Source organism: Serinus canaria, chromosome 12, assembly GCF_022539315.1.
Source record: "Serinus canaria isolate serCan28SL12 chromosome 12, serCan2020, whole genome shotgun sequence".
Classification (NCBI taxonomy): domain Eukaryota; kingdom Metazoa; phylum Chordata; class Aves; order Passeriformes; family Fringillidae; genus Serinus; species Serinus canaria.
This window is the reverse complement of record NC_066326.1, coordinates 17,421,177-17,441,759: the sequence shown is the minus strand read 5'-3', so window position 1 is coordinate 17,441,759 and position 20,583 is coordinate 17,421,177. Positions and strand designations below refer to the sequence as shown.

Below are 20,583 nucleotides of genomic sequence, written 5' to 3'. Positions count from 1 at the left end.
CTTTGCAAAATGATAATCTGTTCCTATATTTCCATTAGTTGTGATTTATTCTGATTCATTCTTTTGTTCAAAAATGCTAATGAAAGCAGATGATGCCGAAGGAGATCCACAAGCAACAACCAACACATCCATCAGTCACAAAACCAGAGGCTGCTCCACACAGTCAGGCAAGGAATCCCAGACAAAAGATTTCCAGGGGGACACTGGCTGTGGAGAAAGCCGAGCACAGGCTCAGCCAGCAGCACCTAAATTCCCAAAACCCATCTCAAAACGCCCTGCCAAGGCACACAGCAGACTCCCTCCCTCCTCTGGGTAGACATGGAAGAGAGATGAATGCTAAAAATCAGCTTTGCTGGGCTGGGATGGGGAGGCTCCAGGGAGGAAAAGCTGCCCAAAGCTCTGGGGACTTGGGGATTGCACGGGGACGGGGTGAAGGACAGATGGACAGCAGCTCTGGAAGTGTTCTGAGAAGGCACCAAAGAGATTTTCCCATGGGACATCAGGTTTGGAGTGGTTTTTCACAGAAATAACGATAAAGTTCTGGAATGTTCTGCCCAGGGAGGTGGTGCAGTCCCCATCCCTGGGTGTCTTTAACAAAGCCTGGATGTGGCACTGGGTGCCAGGGATCAGCTGAGCTGTTGGGGCTGGGTTGGACTCCATGATCCTGAAGGTCTCTTCCAGCCTGCTCATTCTGGGAATTCTGTGACTTTGCCTGTCACCAGCTGCTGGAGCGTTCACTGCACTCCTGGGTGAGAGCCTGGCAGTGCTGGGGTGTCTGCACAGCCACAAACCCTTCTCCCATCACTGGCTCCTCCAGCTGCACCCAGAAACTCCCACAGAAACATCCCTGGGGCTTGCCAGGGTCAAGACCTGTTTGCAGACAAAAGAATTTGCCACTGATAACAGAGATCCTGGGAAATGCCTCAGTTACAAGGAGATTTTTCCCATCCTCCACGTGGATTAAAAACCCTCCAAAGCACAGTCTCTGCTCTTTCCTTACAAGGCTGTTTCTTATGGGGGCACATGGAATATCCCAGCTCCTGCCTTTCCCATGGAAGCTGATGGATCTTCACCATGTAATGATATGGTTTGAGGGGATAATAAATAATAATAACAGGTTTGAGGGGATTCCCTCAAGTTTCTAAGCTTTGATTTGTTTTCTCCCAGGTGAAAAAGAGTAGGATCTGCTCCCTCTTCCTTCCAGAACTAAAAGCAGCTTCATGGAGCCCTCATGGCCATGTCCACAGGGGTTTGGTGCTCTGGGATTTAATGGAGCCTGTGGTTCATTCCCTGGGCTGTTCAGTCCTCTGCAGGAATGAGCTCCACAGCTCCCAAGCAGAAATTTTTATCTCAAGTAATCACAAGCATTCCTGTATTTGTTTTCTTACTGCTGTGGTGGAACTTGGGGGCTGTAAAAAAGCAGAGTCATGGGAGAGAAAGTCAAATCCATAGAAAATTTTGAATTAAGCAAGGCCTCGAGCTTTGAGGCTCTGTGTTCACTACAGAACAAGCACAAAAGCCAGACCAAGATGGAAATGTGCTGCTGCTCCTGAGGGTAACTCCTGAATAGAAATATCTGGCAGCTGTGAGGAAAGTTTCTGGAGAACCAGCTGTGAGGTCAAACAAGAATCACTGAGGAAGGGAGTGGATCTGGTGTGTGGGAGGCAGTACAAAATTGGTATTGTTTTCAAGGGAACCACTGCAAGATTAACTTGGGATGGAATTAAACTCCACAGTAAACCAAAGGGCAAGAAGGATTTTAGAGGCACTGCTCCCTGCTCGGGTGCTTTAGAGATGCACTCCTGCACGTGTGTGCACACACAGACACTGGCTGCCTCCTGCATGTGCAAGGATTTATCCCTCCCCCAGTCCAGCCAGGGGCAGAACTCCTTCCTCCCTGTGAGATGTGCCCTCCTTCAGGAGCCTGTGCCCTTTGCAGGGTCACTGGGAGCCCTTCCAGCTCTGATTTGCTGCCACTGCCACAGCCCCGGCTCGTGCTCTGCCTAGAGGCAGCAGGGTTGGTGCTCTGATGGGATAAATCCAGCACAGAGGCTTTCCAGAGGATCCCAGAGCCTAATCCTCTCTGATTCCCAATGCCCACAACAGCACTGAGCTCACCAGGACTGTCTCCTGCTATAAAGTGCCTTCTTTAAAAGGAATATGCTTGGATGCTTCTACTTAATTTCATATTTGTTCTGTCATAGCATCCTCATCCAGGTTGAGTTGAAATATTGCAATTATTCTTCTTAATTGAAATATGGCAATTATTCTTCTCTCAGGGTTTGGCAATGAAAGCTCAGAAAGCACTGCTGTTTACCTGATTGATACTAAAATCTTTAACCTGTCCTGTACCTGCAGCTTTCATCTGCTCCAGATCAGGTAAAGGAGGGGAACAAGATTTCCCTGGAAGGAAGCTGGACCCAATTAAGAAATTGTGTGTTAGTTTTCTCTAACAAGTGGGGGAAAAAAACCCCCAAAAATACTTTCTTAGCTGTATTTTTCAAGATCCCCTCCTAATCCTAAAGCAGACATGTAAATGAGGCTTGTATGTTAAGACCTCATGCACTCAATTTTAAGTCTTAAAAAGGTTCAAGGAAAAAAAACCACTTCAGATGTCTTCCATTTTCCCTTTCATTCCTTTCCATCCTCCGTTCTGGTACCAGAATTATGTTTTCAGATTAAAACTTCCAAGTGTACTTCTCCACTAGGAAAAGGAGGACAAGGGCAGGGATGAGGACGCTGAATTTATTATCTTTTCACATTAGAGTTACAGGGAACCTTAATGACAGACCAAGCTACAAACCCTGTAGCTGGTGCTGTATTAATCATCTGTCTACATGAGAACTCAGATAAATATCTAATCCTATTTCTGCATTGCAGATTTTATATGTGCCTTCCTCAGATCGCTGCTTCTTTTTTTCATTATTTTGACAACATTGCTGGAGGGGAGGATCCATCCCAAGGTAGGGAATGCCATCCTAACTGTACTTGCTTCAATTGAACAGCCACATTAAGATTTATAGGAAGATAACCAAAGCAATAGGCAGCAGTTCAAGCTTTGCAGCAGAGAGTCCCTTTTTTTTTTTTTTTTTTTTTTTTTTAACAGTCTGAGCACAGTTTGTGCCTCTCAACACATTTTCCCTTCTCCAAGGTCAAGTCTGTGGCCAGCCAGAGGCAGCAGCTGGCCCACCCAGGCTTCCCCCAGCTTGGGGACAAGCCAGGTCCCACCTGCATGTCCAACCACTTCATTTGAGACAGGCTCCAGTTGTCCCTATCCGTGTCACCTCTTGTTGTGTCACATATTCCTGAAAAAAAACTCAAACTCCCCTTTCCTGCCTTCCCACTTCAGCCCAAGCAGGGAAATAAATCCAACCCCTCCACATTCTGCAATGTTCAGGCATCACACAGGACAGACAGAGATACCCAGTCCTATTTTAGATGAACCAAAGCCAGGTTTAAAATCAAATCAACCAAAGATTCTGCAAACAGTGGCACAAACTCACCAACACAGTGCCCTGGGGGTAACATTCCCATAAAACATCACCTCCAAACCTCTGTGCCCTGCAGGGGAGTTCTGGATGCTGCAGAAATATCAGGGCAGTCCTTCCACATGCTGTTGGGTCAGCCCCAGGCAGCCAGGGCACCCCCTGAGCCTTTCCCCTCCTCGGAGGGAGCTCTGTCCTGCCTGCTGCACAGGGATGCAGCGTGGGCATGAGGGAGGCACCACAAGCTCCCATGGAAATCACCTGCAGAACCAAAAGTTTGTCCCCAAGAAAGCTGGGAGGTGCCTTGCATTGGGATTTGGGCACCTCATTCCTCCTGCAATCCTCCTGCTCCAACAGTTTGTTTTCCTGGCATTTTCAGCCATCTCAGTCAGCGCTGCTGATTTAGCACTACCATTTCATCCTGCAGTTCTCTGCATAACAATCACCACGACAGCATCACAGAGACAACCAGTCCTACCATCATGCAAATGTCCTCCATGGGTACTGCAACAATTTGCATTGCATCTCAGCAGCCGTCTGCAATCCTTCTTGGAATTTCCCAGGTTAGCTCAGCTACTCAGAAATAGGTATTGCTTCAAGCACTGAGGGAGGGGGGATGACAATCTCACTGTGAAAAACACCATGAAATCGTGGTTTCATTGTAATTGCATTTTGCTGGTCCCTTAATATCAGACATCATTGGGAGGTATTTTTAGAGCAAGGTGAGAAATGTTCATTACAATGCAGGCAGAGGGAAGGGACGTGGGAAGCCTGCAGTGCAAACTGAGCAGCTGTCCTCAGCCAGGACAGCAGCTTCTTCTCCAGCTGACTTCCAGAGGACACAGATCAATGCTGCCTCCTGACAGTTGGGACTGCACTTTTCCCAAGGAGACTGCAAGGGTTTACTGGGAACGCTGTTCCCTTCCAATGACCTGTGTGACACGAGGTGTGCCACTCTGAAAGACAAGTCACATTGGTGGCAGAGCATTTTGTCGGGCTCCATCAGCACCCAGGGGGTGCCAAGGGGAGCGAGCTGCTGAGCACAACCATTGCAAGCCCTTCATCCAGCCCCAAGACAAACAGTGCACGTGGCAAAGAGCCACCACCCCTCTGGGAAGTGTCCCTCTTCCCTCAGGGCCCACTGGGGCTGCTGAATAAAGAGTGAGGATGGCAGGAGCTGGGCTTGGAAGGCTGAGGCAGCCAGGGGAATGGGGATGGAGGTCCCCTCATGTCAGAGCCCAGGACATCCCTCTGGCTGCCCCAGAGGGCTCGAGCCCCTGGCCAGGGGGCTCAGAGACCTTGGCATGAAGCCAAAGACATCTGTGCCTTGGATTTTAACCCAGGGAGAAAATTGCCAACTTTATGTGAAGATTTACAAGCCACGAGAGTTGAAGTAGAATGATAGTTTGTCACAAGATAGAAAAGTGGAATTTTGGGTTTTTAGAATGGGGGTTCAGAAGCCAGGATGGAGTGATTTGGGTGTGCCTTGTCCTTCTTCTTTCTTCTTCCTAGCCTCCATCTTCTGGGTGTTGGTGGCACTTTTGGACTGGTTTAGAGCACAGACAGACTGTCTAACACAGGTGGTAGGGATTGGAAAGTAATTGTAAATAAAGCACAGGTAGCTTTTAGTTTAAAAAGCCAACAGCACCCCAAGGGCAGGGACTGTGCCACAGCCTGACCTGCTGGACAGAGCTCAGCAGGACAGAGAAAGAATGTTATGGATAACAGAGAATAAACACCCTGGAAAACCACAGCCGAAGAATCCTGACTCCTTCTTCAATCCCAGGGCTGGGAAAAAGAGACTTTCTAAAACCTCAGGGTCATCTCAACCTCAGAGACCCCCACTGCAGCCCCAGGGGACAGATGGCTTCAGAGCAGAGGGCAGCAGAGCCCAGGACAGGGGTGGGTGAGGCTGTAAAGGGGTCCCAGACTGTCCCACTCTCCTGCAGGAACCTGCTCCTTGCTGGTTCCAGCCCCACTGTGCTGCCTGCAGGTTTTGAGGATCCCTGGACTGAAAACAGTGGGGCATGGAATTAGTGCAGAGGGATGAGACAGCACCACCAAAGGGACTGAGCATGGCAGGGGTTCTGAGATTTGGAAAACTGAGGCCCCTTGAGCTCCAGAAGGAAGACAAGGCTGAACAAAGTGATCTCTGAGGAAACAAGGGTATCCAGGATTAAAAAAAGTGGAGATTGCACAGAAGACCAAGGGGAGTTTGGAAAGACAAGTAAGGGGAGATCCTGGAATTCTGAGATGCATGGAGACAAAAGCTGGGACAAATGGAGATCCTGGAATTCTGAGATGCATGGAGACAAATGTTGGGACAAATGGAGATCCTGGAATTCTGAGATGCATGGAGACAAAAGCTGGGACAAATGGAGATCCTGGAATTCTGAGATGCATGGAGACAAATGCCCAGGACAGCCTGTGTGTGAGATCAAGCAGGATAGAAGCCCAAAACTTGTTGGATCTTGGATAAACCCCATCACCCAATCCCAGCATGGGCTGTCATTCCCTGCCTCACCTGGGACAGTGGTGGGAATTGTCATGTGAGACTTGAGCTGGGGGATGCAGAAGGAGGGATCCCAAATCCCAAATCCTGTTTAAAACATAAACTGCAGTCCAAAGTCTGCACAGATTTATGCTGTGGAACAGTCCAAAGCAAAGCACAGAAGATAACTTATCAGACTGAGACAGCTCTTGTCTAAGTAAAAATCTCCTCAGATGGAGTGTGTGTATGAGGAGTGTCATTTTCTCCAGATGCCCAGCTAATTTCCAGAGGTCAGGAGCTGGAAGGTCAGTGAACTGGACAGGCCAGGGCTACAGAAATAGCTCTTTGCCCAACATCCCACAGATAAGCATCTTCCCTATCCTGTTTCCTCATTCTGTGCGACAGATTTTTCAGCAAGATCCAAATCAGATTGGACTAAATCTCATTTTATTTTTAATTCATTTCATATGGTTTTATTTTTAACTCGCTTTAATTGAAATGCAGCGAATGAAATTATCAATTGAAATTACTTCATCAGCTGTGAGTCTTCAGTCTTTAATATATAAAATAAGCTCTTAGTAAATCTGAATCACTGATTTTCCTGTTTCATCCTCAAACCCTGGGATGCTGATGCAATGCATTGGGCATTCAATGTTGCAAATTCCACGCTCTCAACCATAAACCTATTCAGGATATTGACCAATTTTTGGCAATTTTTAATAACACAGCACTTCAGTTCTGGGCTAAATCTTGAGATTGCAGTTCCAGCTCTACTCCTCTCCCTTCCAAGGGATTTCTTTCGATGCAATAGCCAAATGTTTTATTGATGGCCTGGATGAAGGGACAGAGCACCCTGTGCAAGGGCACGGAGTGGGCAAATGGGGAGGTGTGGCCGTGCCACCAGATGGATGAGCTGCCTCTCAGAGGGAGCCACGGGCCAAGAGGAATCCCAGGATGGCCAGCAAAGGGAAAAAAGGGAAGCTTGTGCCCCTGAGGCAGGACAGGCTGGGGGCCAGCTGGCTGGGAAGCAGCTCTGCAGAAAAGCCTTGGGGCTCCTCTTGGACCCGAGGCTGAGCAGGAGCCAGCAGTGCCCTCCCAGCACAGGGCTGCCTCCCTTCCCACCAGGGCTCCCAGCTGGGCTGGGGGAGCACAGGGGACCTGGAGAGAGCCCTCCAAAGGCCTGCAGAGGGGAGGAAAGGACTGGAGCACACAGGTAGGAGGGTCAGAAAACTGGGACTGCTCAGCCTGGAGAGCAGAAGGCTCAGGGGGACCTTATCAATGAACAGCTGATGGGAGAAAGATGGAGCCAGACTCTTCCCAATGGTCTCAACAAGGCCAGGAGAGCAAAGGTAGAAAATTCCATTTAAAGGTCAAAAGCTGTGAGGGTGGCCAAACACTGGCACAGGTGGCCTGGTGAGGTTGGGAAGTCTCCATCCTTGGGGATCCTGAAAACCTGACTGGACATTGCCCTGCTCTAGGTGACTCCACCTGGGGCAGCAGGGGTTGGGCTGGACCCTCTCCAGAGGTACTTGCCAACCCCAACTATTCCATGCCTCTGGAATCTGCTTTCTGCAGCCATTTCACCTTCACCGTGTGGGCAAAGGAGACAAAAAATGCACCAACTCTTCCACAGGAATCCCAGTTTTACTGCTGGTCCTCTTCCAGCTTTTCCCATTAACTATTTCTAGGACTCCCTGAGAGCCTGCTGCACGGCCCTCAGATGCTTTAACTGTGCCATGAATATTTTAAAAATGAGAGAATACAAGTTACCAGCAGGATGAACCTGCTCCTACACGGCGTGGTAGAAGGGAAGTATTTTGTAACTTGGTTACCATCTCCCAACTCTGCCAACTCTGGTACCTAAGCAGGAATTCCACATCCCTTCTGAGGCTCCTTGTTTCACCCATCTGCAGCGTTCAGAGGGAACACGTCCTGCCTTTCACAGAGCTGACAGCCCCTTAAATTTATTAAAATAGCCTCGTTCCCAACCCTGCTCTCGTACCTTGGTTCTTCCACTGCAAATCTCCAGGTTTAATACAAAAGCCAAGGTTATTTATCAAAAATACAACAGCAAACCCATGCTTTTTAACCTAAACATGAGTAAAACTTGAACCAAAACCCTAAAACTCTTAAAATTGTACTGTGTGGTTACATTTCCTACAAAAGGGCACCGAACTTCCCGATAAAGACCCCAATAAAAGGCCACGGACCCTCTCTGTGGTGTTACAGTCGAAATTCAAGCCCACACATTTATATAACCTCCACAACGCCCTTTATTTACCTCGGTTGGCACACAAAAAAACCATCCAGCCCGCGGAGCATAACCTACCTAGAGAGAAAGGCTCTTCTCTTATGCAACTGCTCCACTAAGGCTCTGTCACCTCGGAGCACCGGGGAGCCGCGGAGGGCTGGGTCCCGGCGAGCATCCCTGCTGGGCACGGTCCAGGGTGGCGGGGCTGAGGCTGCCCGGCTGCCAGCCCGGACTGCAGGGGCTGCAGAGGCTCCGGAGCGAGCCCGGCACACGCGGAGGGAGCTCTGCTGCTCCGCCGGCAGCAGAGCCGGGGAGGCTCCATTCAGAGCGGAGTCATCGCTGCCCGCCTGCCTCAGCACCACAAGGATCCCACGGAGGGGCTGGCTGCAGCTTCAGCATCATATTTTAATAGCTACATTGAAAAAAAAAAACCACCTCTCCCATCCTTGGCTGCTGGGGTTTTTTAACCCCTTTTCAACTGGCACGGTAAAATTAATCAGAAATGTGTGGTTTTAAATGGGTGTGGGGGGGAGAGGTTGACATTTGATCAGATCATGTATAATCTGAATGTAATTAATCAGAGCAGGGCTTGCTAATTCCAGGGAACTGTAACATCCTTCAGTGAGTCTCCTTGAAAACAGAATGAAAAAGCCTGGCAAGAGGCAGCTTATTCTCCACAAGGTTTCCCAGTCAGGTTAATCAAATGAACCACTTTCTTCCCTTCAGAAGATGATTTTAGGCTGCAAAAGTATTTCCATTTCTGAAGGGAGGTGGGAGAACCCCCACTGCTGGAGTCTTACTGCAGTGCAATGGGCTCTCAGCGAGTGGGAGAGGGAGTTACAAGGTCAAGACTTGTACATTTATTCCAAAATGTAACAAGGAATTACTACGTACACAACGGGCATTTGACAATGGGAACTCCAGGATGAAAATGAAGAAAAAAAATTTTAAAAAGCAAGAACACTTTTAATCTTTTCATATGTTAGCAGGATGTATGCTCGCAGTTGCTGTATTCAGACAGGGAGATATTTATATATATATTGAGTAGGATTCAAAAAATGTTGCATCCCCAATCCAACAGCACTGGGAAAGATAAGCTGAACATTTTAAATGCTGGGGGAAGGCGAAAGGGGAAAAGAAAATCTTCCCAAGCTGTTTCCTGGCTACATGGTATGAAATTTAAAAGGAAAAAAAGCACTCACAAAAGTGACTTCACGGCAGCTCTTAGAAGAACAGTATGATACCTAGTTCATCATTACCGTGTCTTCTGCAACCTGGAATCCTGCTGGGAAGCATGAAACTCTTCCAAGCTGCTCCAGTATACATGCATGCAACCTTTTTACATATGCAGAAAGCATGAGGGATGTCACGCCGGTTTGGATTGCAGCAGAGAAGAAAATTGACCTTTTCCATGAAAAGGAATGTATATTTAGCATTGATGCAGGCCAGAATCAATCCTCTATAGAAATGAAGACAGGCACACAAAAAGGATGGAAAGGGGGGCAGACAGGGAAAAATAAATAAATAAAAGGGGAAAAACCTTCATGCTGCATTGCTCTACACAACTTATCTACGAGCCTTATTTTACTGCCTTATTCACAAACTTGCTCATTTTACCAGCACCATGGGGAAAATGTGAACCACCTCTTCACAGGTAGCAATTGGGATTAAAATGAGAGGAGCAGGAACAAAGTAGAAGCTGTCTGTGATCAAAGACCTGCTGGATACCCGAGTCAAACAGTTATTCCAGAGCAAGGTACAAGAGCCAGTCATGCATATGGATGACCTCTCACAAATTAAATGCTAATCAGGAATGCATCTCAGCAGTAAGAAAAAAACATGTGGACTATGAAGTCGATCTGTAATCCCTTCTCTAAGCAAATACTAACGAACCCCCTCCCTTTACCAATTTCCTACCACGAGCACCTAACACCGACCTGACACCCCAGCAATAAAAGCTCAGTTTTCCCACGCTGATCCTGCCAGCTCTCCTCCAGCCATCCCAACTTGTGTAATATCCCCGCCATCCTTCCCCAGCCCCACAACAGAAAGCAACCAGGGGGTCAGAGACCAGAAACGCTGCGGAGCAGGGATGTCCAAGGTTTCTCCTGAAGGCAGAGCCATTCCCTTGGAGCCCCTCCAGCACTCACCTTGCAGAAGGAGCGGGGAGCGCCGGGCTAAGCATCCGCTGCTGGCTGCCTCGGAGCCCCGGGACTGCCCACAGCCATGGCCCCGGCAGCCCCGGGCACGCCGTGCGAGGCTCGGGGAAGTGCCCCGGCTGGGATAGGACGAGCCTAAAGTCGGGACTGGGGAGGCTGGGGCAGAGCCCGGCTGCTGGCGGAGCGCAGGAGCTGCCAGCGCCGCAGGCGCGGATCGAACGCACAGAAATCTCCCTTTACATAATCGGAAATGACTCCCGGAATCTCAGGGCTTCTCTTAAAGCCTTGGGTGCCTCACGAACAGCCAGAAGCTTTTTTTCCATGCAACCTTCGGTGGGTTTGGGGCTGATTCTTCTTTTGATTCAGTAAATAAATAAATAAATAAACAAACAGGAAAGTCTATCTGTCAGAAGTCTTAATTAATATACCGTACACCTCAGGAAAGCCTTTCCCCATCTTCCCACAGGAAACACCATGCATGGCAAGAAGGAATTACAGAAAATTCCCAGTTTCTTCCACATTATTTTCTAGTCCGTCTCAATTCAAAGGCAATGCTTGGGGGGTTTAACCCGCATGCCCTTTACTTTCAAACGCACCGAAAACCCATAAACAGCTCTAGAAAGGAACCCAGCTGAAGATTACAGATTTCTCTAACATGAAATAGCTTTGCCTATCGCAAGAGAACATTAAAGTTAGAAAAATACAACAGTCAAAGTGTACCGCTCACATTTAAATGAAATGTGAGCTTCTGAAAGGAAAAAAAAAAAAAAAAAAAAGGCACATCCGATTCTTACCAGCAATGATAAAAGCAAAATCCCATCCACGTGTTTTCCTCATCACTAAAGAACTGATTTAATCAAAATCAAGCCCATACGTTTCAAAAACAACAAGAACATGCTGAATTCTCAACCTACCCAAGCCCAGCAAACGCTTTCTGATGCAAGAGAGCCTTTTAGCTGTGCAGTTTCTCTTTGACCTTACAGAATAATCTACACGAGTCGCAGCATTACCTTTGCAGAGATTCCCAGGGCACGAACCAAAACCTAACGCATCACTCAGCCCCAGTCCCCACACCATCTTCCCATCAGCTCGCGCCTTCCCCGGCAGCAAAATGCCAAATAAACGAGCTCAGGAACGGAAAGGGGGGAACGATTTTTTTTTTTTTTTTTTTTTTTTTATTATGATCATCACCACCATCATCACCACCACCATCACTATTGCTCCCGTGCTGTGGATGTCGCTACTTACTTGGCTAAGACATCCTCCCCAGCACAGCAGCCTGCTCCCGGCTAGCGGGCGGAGGGCTCGGGGCTCGGCATGGGCGCGGGCAGGCGCGCAGCGGCCGCGGAGCCGCTCTGCAGACCGTACCACCGCTGCCGGGGAGGGCGGGCAGCGCGCCGCTCCCGCAGCATCCCCGCACCGCCACCGCGGGGACACCGCCACCGCCACCTCGGGGACACCGCCACCGCCACCGCGGGCACACGGGCAAGGAACCAGCGGGGGGGGGAAAAAAAAAAAAAAAAAGAATTAAAAAAAAAAATATGGACTGAACCACCATGTTTGTTGTTTGCGATTTTTTTTTTTTTTTTAATGCTTCCCCCGGGATAATGACAAAAACGGAAGATGGCAAGCGACCAGGAATATGCCACTTACTCAGAAACGGGAGAAACCTTCAAGGACAAGGGCTGTCAAGTCCTATCAGTGTCGCTGGAGGAGGAGAGGGGGGGATGGAGGGCTGTGGAGCGAAGGGGGCGCGGGGAGCGGCGCATCCCCGGCACCCCCGAGCAGGCGCACGATGCGGCGGGGCTGGAGCCCGCAGTGCCCGGCGATGCTCGGGCTGTGCCCGCTGATGACAGCCCGGCACGGCGGCGTGGCCGTGCTGCAAATTACTTCATAATCACCCTCTGCAAAGATCCGGCTCGCTCGCCCTCCCCTGCTCTTTTTGTTTATGTAAGAACAATGGGGATTCTAAGGAAAATAAAAAAAAAAAAAAAAAAAAAAAAAAAAAGGCAAGCAGCCTTGCAGTGCTGTGGGGTTTGTGTTGTGTTTGTGTCCCTGCCATGCCTGCCAGAAACCCAAACCCGTACAGGAGGAACAGTGAAATATCCCCGTTTAATCTGATCTGGTCACATCAGCATGTGCTGCAAAACCACACACACATGCCAGAGCAGCTCTGTGCCCTTCTCTGCCTCCTCCTTACAGCCCTGCTCTTTGGGGAATAACTGCATTTCATCCACAGCTCCTCACCACCCATTCTGAGCTGGTATTATGTGTCTGCTATTTTGAATTATTAGCACAGAGAGGATTCAGGAATGTAAAGGGCTTTTCCAATGGGATACTGTGCTATGGCAGTGCTAAACAAACCCAAACACCAAAAATAAGACAGAGACATCAGTCCTTTGAAAAGCAGAATATTTCCTGTGTAATAGTTTATGTTTTTCAAAGCAAACTGTGATCAGTACATGTACCATGTCCAAACTACAACTTCAAATTCCCTACCTCAAACCATTCAATCTTGAAAGTGACTGAACATAAGAAAATAGCTCTCTTTTTTTTTTTTTTTCCTTTTTTTTGGTGAAGAATGTGTAAAACAGCACAGATAAAAGTCAGGATGTGTTCTGTAGCATCCTAGGACAGCAGTGGCTCATGGCTTGCCTGTGCCTTGGCCAGGGTGGGCAGGAGCACCTCCCTGAGCAATAACAGGAGTAGCTGTGCTGATGCTCTGTCATCCTGCCTTACTCGCTGCTCAGAATATCAATTCAGCCAGTTAAACCAAAAGTCTGCACTGCACCAAAATGGAAGCTATTTAAAAAAAAAAAAAAAAAAGAAAGAAAAGTGTTGGGATCATTGATCAGGAGTTTTATCTATGCTGATCAATTTTTTCTTAATGAAGTAAAATGTAAATCTGGACTAGGATCAATGCAGAATTTTCTCATGTGAGACTGCCTTTATCATTAGGAAGCTACAGGCAATTACATGCATGCCAGGACACCAGATGCAGTGACTTTGGGTTATATTAAGCAGAGAAACGTGTCCCCTTTTCAGAACAAGTTTTCAGTCCAAACTGCAGCTGTGAGGAGGTTGCAGTGCAGCTCAAACTGAATCCCAGCACTGAGCAAAGCCCTGCTCCAGTTAAATGTCTTGTGCTGAGGTCCCAGACCCATAAATGTTGGTGACCTCTACTGCTCTGTCAGAAAAGCAGGAAGGCACTGAGACATCTGCAATTATCTGGCTACTGGCATTCTTTTTTTTTGTTTTTTTAACAGAAATTTTGAAGATAATTTGAAAAGCAATAGAAGGTTGATTGACACAGTACCAAAATATATTAAAGACGACTTTTTTCTTACTCTGTCTTTCCAGGAGAAAGGGAGGACTGGCTGAAAGAAATCCAGCACAGCACAACAAACTTGTTCCACACATGTGGCTGTTGCCTGTTTGAGGAGGGCTGCTCTCAAAGACTTTGTCCTGTCATGCTACAGGAACTTCAGGCCAGAGACAGCACCACGAGGTCTAGATCAGGAAAAAACTCTAATTCCTATTCTTAATTAATTAACAGAATAAGAGGAGGAGAAAAATTACCAAAAAAAGGTGCTCAAAAGGGAAAGAAAAACTTCAGTTTGAACATTTCATTATACACCAAATCCCAGCAACTTTGCCCATGGATATTCCCAGTGCTCACTCACCTCAGGCCTCCAGAGCCCCAGAGCTCATGGGGAGATGGAGGAGCCAGGAAGATTTTGGGAGGTTTGGTGCTACCTCCACCACAATGCTGCCACCCTGCAGCCAAGGCCAAGCTTTCATGCTGATCTCCACCCTGGAGGATGCAAATCCTGGAGGGGGAGCTGAGCTCCCAAGCCCTGGATTCGCGCACACTCTGGAGCCTGCCCTGGCTCGGAATAAAGGCACAACTTCATGCTTGCCCTCATTTAAAGCACCCAAGTGAAAACTCTTCAGAAATGGCCCAAACCTGAGCCCCAGCCCTGCTGAGACAGGGCCAGGAGTTCTCTGGTTCCAGGCTGACACCTGCTTGCTGCCCCCAAAGTTACAAGACCACAATCCCAGGGAACACCTGCTACCCACAGCAGGTACCCTCCAACCAGAGCTAAAATCAGCAATTGCACCCTCAGGACTGGGCCAGCCAGTAAATAGCACCTCTAGGAGCACTCTGAGCTCAGATTTTAAAGGGTTGGAGGGGTTATTATTATTACTTTTCAGACACAACTGTGAAAATATTAACATTTTCCAGCCTGGCTTCCAGCACGTGCAGCTCAAAATGGCTGCAACGTTGGCTGATGCTCTTTTGAGATATTTCGTCATCAAATTTAATAGCAAAGCCCTGCAAAGGCAAAGCACCATCAGAAATGAGGGCTTGTCAGCACATCTTCATGCCTATTAAAGCATCCAGCAGCATGTTATTTAGCTCTGACAGAAAAACAATTTAACACCTTAACTTGGGGGCAAGGAGCGGAAATGGAGCAGAAAACTGGAATGGAAAATAGAAAGATGCTCTTTGGGAGGGAGTTTAAAAAACACAGCAATGCTTAGGGGATACAGTAGGAATGAGACTTCAGCTGTTGAGCTTGAGCTGCCACTTGAAAAAATTGTTTCCCCAGTAAAACTTCAACTGACAATTGATATTTGGAGGCAAAAAAACCTACCTAATCTCTTTGGAGAAAATTTTAATTCTGTAGGTGCTGGTGATAGACAGCACAAGCACATTTCAAGGTCTTTATGAGATAATCAATGACAGGAAACACAGGAAGATCATTTTAATTCCTCTTTCAGGATCCTGGGGACCAAGTCCTCCTTTCCAGTCAGGTTGTCCAGTCAGAGGAACAGCAATGGAAAGCAGCAGCAGATTTTTAATATTTTCCTAATCACAACCCAGATACTTAAACTAGAACAGCAGACTGGCAGCCTCTCATATTTTTAAACCTCATTTGCTAGGTTTTTCAAAACAAGAATTAAATCTGTTTTCAGATTCGGTGTCTCTCCAGTTTGGGAACACAGAGCAGTAATATTTCTGCAAGGAAACAGCTTGTGCTCCCAAACTGTGCAAACATGTTGTTATCCTGGGAAGCAACACGACCTAATAAAAGGAGTGGAGGAGAGGGACCTCAGAACAGTCACATTCAAGGACTTGCCCTGCTGTTTCCTGACTGGGAGATGTTAGTAGGTCACTTGATCCCACTGTGCTTCAATTTCCCTAACTATAAAGTCAGTATTCTCCAGTTTAAATTACAGCTCTCTGGAGCTGGTTGCTTGGTTAACCCTTCCCTGCCCTTGGGGGAAGGTGTTGGGCACACCTGGCTGTGCTGGGGGAAGTTCTGGAGCTAATCCAGGCACAGGGCTTGGGCTGGGAGAGCCCCAGAGCTCCCACCCAGGCCCAGCCATTCTCTGTGTGATTTAAACCTGGGAAGCTCACCATTGCCGTCAACTCTTTATTTTATTTTATTTTATTTTATTTTATTTTATTTTATTTTATTTTATTTTATTTTATTTTATTTTATTTTATTTTATTTTATTTTATTTTATTTTATTTTATTTTATTTTACCACATTTATTTTCCTGTACAAATCGCCACTTGCTCTGACTGATGAATTATTGCAGCTCACTTCCTTGACCAGCATCCCAACTTCCTCAATACCTGAAAGGAAAACTACCAGCCAGCCAGACCTGCAGTTCCCCCCTCACCTTCAATCTCCACCATCTGACATCTACAAATATCCCAGTTTTTCTTCTTTCACCATCTAAAAGCCATGCCCACAAAGAGCAGGTGCCTGCAAGGCTGGGCTGCCATTGCTGTCCCCTCCTTGACACAGGTTTAAAGCTCAGAAAACAACACCAGGCTCCCAGGATCACCCAAGCAGGAAGAGAAATATTTAGGCTCTTGCAACAACAACAAAAAAAAACCAAAAAAACAAGGAAGAAGCATTAATTAATCTGAGCTTCCCAGTAAAGCTCAAGTAAACCTGGCTCACTGCCACAGCCTAAGCACAGCAATGACAGAGAAGCATCTTAGCAGCCTCCTCCAAAGGGATCTGCCCTGCAACATCTGACACAGCTGAAGCCAAACCTGAAATCAGCTTCTCAACAGCCCAAGACAGGCCTAAGGACACAAAACCTGTCTTAGAGCAGCACTCCACCCTTTTCTGGCTTACAGACAGAGCCTGCCCTCTCACAGGCAGCTGAGAGGAAATATTTGTCAACACTCAGAGCAAGTCTGAGACCAACCAATAGAGTGGCCTGGCAAGAGCTTGGAAGAGCAACCTGGTGAGGGTGCCACAGCTTCTGGGGACTGTGGACAGGCAGCAAAGGAATCCCTCCTTCCTTCTGTGGGCATTTAAACCCCATCAAATGCCAGCTCCCAAAACAGAACTTGTGCCAGCTGCCTTCCAGCATTCATCTGTTTACCTCATGTAATTCAGTGATACGGGCAGGGAGGTTCCAGCCCTTTGTGGTTTCCACCACAGGAACTCCCTTCCCCGTGTTCTGGAAGGGAATTTTACTCTCCCCCTGCAGTTTCATGTCACTGGTCCTGATGGAGATTAGAACTGTAATCCAAAGTCAATTAAACTCAAATTATAGGATTGTACCATTTACAGGGGTCCCGTCAGCTCATATCAAACTGCAGATTTCAGACAGCCTGACTGTGATGGGGGTTTTTTTGGGGTTATTAATTGTGATGGTGTTTGCAGGGGTCTCAGGATGAGGGAAGAGATGAGAAAGTTGATTCTATGTTCAGAAGGTTTGATTATTTTATGATCCATATTATATTAAAAGCTATACTAAAAGAATAGAAGAAAGGATTTCATTAGAAGGTTTGCTAAGAATAGAAAAGGAATGAATAACAAGTGTCTGTCTGTGACTGAGACAGTCTGGACAGCTGGGCTGGGATTGGTTATAAATTAAAAACAACCACATGAGACTAATTACAGATTTACTCGTTGCATTCCACAGCAGCAGAGAATCATTGTTTGCAGTTTGTTCTTGAGGTTTCTCAGCTTCTCAGGAGGGAAAATCTTAAGGAAAGGATTTTTCATAAAACATGTCAGCGACACCTGACTCTGAAGGATGTTTGGAGACAGGGGTGAAACTCTGCACAAGTAGATGGGTTACATGGACTCATCCCTCTACTGCATCAAAACTTCTCTCCCAGAAAAAACAGAGTTTGGAATCAGAATTTTGGAATCAGAGTTTGGAATCAGAGTTTGGAATCTTCTTCTGCCATCACTGCTGCCAAATACCACCACAATGCTCTAAGAGTTGTTTCTCCTTCTTACTGGCTAAATTTCTGCGCAGGAAAGCACTCCTCTTCCCTTTGGAAAGAAGATCCCCAGCAGGATGGGTTTGAAGGAGCATCCTTTGCCATGGAACTGTGCTGGTGCGGATGTGAACCTCAAGCACCCCCTTCACAGAGCCAGGTGACACCATGGCCTTGGAGTGCACCTTGAGAAGAATCCCACCTTTGTCCTACTGAACTGCTCAACCCTTCCAGTCCTGCTTCAGGTCAGACAGCAAGCAATGACAGCAGAGAATTCCATCACAAACATGGACTGTCATTAGTGTTATTAGGGAAATGCATGCTCCTTTGGGAACTCAAGGCTTTCTTTCTTCAATAGATGGACTTTTCCTACGTACCTGGATCTCCTGACCATAAATCTCATTAACTGACACAGTGGCTCCCATTGTAGCATTTTTGTCAAATGGCTCCAAATGGGGGCCTGGATCAGCCTTATTTATTACTCCAATAAAGGCAAATTATTAACACAAAGAGAAAGGTCAAGGCTCAGTCGCTCTCAACAATTCTGAACAGGAGAACAGAATTTTAACAGACCGTGCAAAAAGGACTTTTGATATCTCAGCAAACAATCCAACTCCCATACACATTTCCTAGTAATTAATCACCTGCAGGGATTGCCTCCTGTTGAGGAGAGGGTTTCCCCAATCTAATGGGATAAAAGGCTATCTTTAGCTTAGTGGGCAAAGCAATCTGACCTGCTAAGCTTTGCTAAGCCCGGGGTATCTGTGCCCTGCTGATCATCCTGCCTGAGGAATGTGCACACACGGGCAGCTCCAGGGACAGAGCCCCATCCCGGGAATCTCGGGGCCACCACAGAGCCACCTCCTCCAGAGGTGTCCCCAGAGCTCCATCCTGGAATTTTGGGGCTATTTTAGAGCCACCTCCTCCACAGGCTGTCCCCAGAGCTCCACCCTGGGAATCTCAGGGCCACCCCAGAGCCAAGTCCTCCAGATGTGCCCCCACAGCCTCATCCTGGGAGTCTCAGGGCCACCCCAGAGCCATCTCCTCCAGAGGTGTCCCCACAGCCCAGAGCTCCATCCTGGGAATTTTGGGGCTATTTTAGAGCCTCCTCCTCCAGAGTGTCCCCAGAGCTCCATCCTGGGGATCTCAGGGCCACCCCAGAGCCACCTCCTCCAGAGGCTGTCCCCACAGCCCAGAGCTCCATCCTGGGAATTTTGGGGCTATTTTAGAGCCACCTCCTCCCAAGGTTGTCCCCAGAGCTCCATCCTGGGGATCTCAGGGCCACCCCAGAGCCACCTCCTCCAGAGGCTGTCCCCAGAGCTCCATCCTGGAATTTTGGGGATATTTTAGAGCCACCTCCTCCAGAGGCTGTCCCCAGAGCTCCATCCTGGAATTTTGGGGATATTTTAGAGCCGCCTCCTCCAGAGGTGTCCCCAGAGCCCAGCACCAGGGGCTCTCCTCACTGCAGGGCCACAAAGCCCCGCAGATCTCGTGCTGCTCTGGGTGAAGGAGGAGCTGGAGCTCACCCCCCCACCCATCACAGAAATCACTGGGAACCTCGCATGTCCTTCCCTGTGCCACAAGCTCCAGCTCAGCAGAAGCTTTGTTTTCACTCTGTGCTGCTGATGTCACCGGGGCTGGCAGTGCCACCCCCCTGGCTGTGGGAACTCAGCCTGGTCCCAGGACCTTGGGAGGGCTCACTGGTGTTGGCTGGAACGTGCTGGTACAGCCCAAAACGTTTCACACCAGTGCTGCCCCTTCCCTGCCTGGCAGGGTTTGACAGAATGGCTCCACCTCAGCCAAAACAAACAAAAAATGTGTGAACTTCAGGGACTCAGCTCTTTCCATCCCACTGGAACAGCTGGGAAAAGCTCTCACAAAAGCCAGTGCAAGGGTTCAAGCAACCATGGAGTCAAACCTGATCTGAAATGATCACGGTGGCTGTTTGTAGCTTTTAGATATAAATATTTTCCTGGAAGGACTCAGAATTTGTATTCACAATTACATCTAAATCTGAAATAAACCTTCAAATCCTTCAGCAAAGAATGAGGTTTACAATTACAATAAGAAAGCTTCAAGAATCAGTGCTATAGAAAATTTGCCCAGAGGTGTAATGTATAATTTGCACAAAAATACTTATTCCCATTATTAAATATTGAACTAAATGCAAGACCCAAATGGTATTGCAATAAATACAGTCGGTATAGGAAATAAAAATACACTCCAAATGAAAATGAGGTGGGTGTCAGGCTTGGCTTCCAGGCTGAGCCATGTCCTGAAGATCCATGAGCTGTTCCTCAACCCCAGATGCAGCACTATGAAGCAATAGTTTTGAAAATTTTGCCAAAATATCAGAACTTTTTGAAGCAACTGAGCTTAGGGCTTGCCAAAACATAATTGTAGAATAAAAGAGTCTGTCCAGCACAGAATAGTGAACATGTGAACAAAAACCTTACAGGAGAAAAAAAAAAAAACCCTCCAATATGTAGTCTACAATAATCAAACATCCAAACAAAACTGGCACATTTTATAGTATTTCCCTTAGCTAAATAACCCTCCAAACTGTCCAATATTTTAAATTTGTCCTTCTCCAACACTGCTGTGCAGCAGATTCCTCACTGAGAGGGAAGGTTCCATTCCTTCAGGAAGAGTTAAAAAAAAAAAAAAAGAACAAAGAAAAAAATCCACCAAAACAACAAAAAAAGTCCCCCCCAAAAAAAAAAATCTCATTTAGTTTGGTCAGAAATGTGTCAAGAAAGGATTTAGGGGCAAACAGTGCCCAGTAATACCTCTCCAAGCCCCCATAAAGGAGCCAGGAAATACAAGAACCAAAAGACCAAGCAGAAGGAACCAGAACCAGAACCAGAACCAGTCACTACTTGGTAGAATCCCAGAATATCCTGGGGAGGAGCACCAAACCCAACTCCTGGCCA

The 20,583-nt window shown here is 47.5% G+C and overlaps 1 protein-coding gene across 7 annotated transcripts in view; it reads right to left on the bottom strand.

Annotated features, from left to right (window-relative positions):
- Nucleotides 1-20,583, bottom strand: part of ATP2B2 (ATPase plasma membrane Ca2+ transporting 2) — a 255,779-nt gene that overhangs the window by 210,622 nt on the left and 24,574 nt on the right. For 5 of the 7 annotated variants that reach the window (XM_050979205.1, XM_050979209.1, XM_050979208.1 and 2 more), the window contains exon 1: nucleotides 11,397-11,484. The exons of 1 other annotated variant lie outside the window; for it this stretch is intronic. The gene's annotated coding sequence lies outside the window, so the exon portion shown is untranslated. Of the gene's footprint in view, nucleotides 1-11,396; nucleotides 11,485-11,634; nucleotides 11,736-20,583 lie in introns of those variants that run through there. One more of the 7 variants, XM_050979206.1, reaches the window with a different exon arrangement.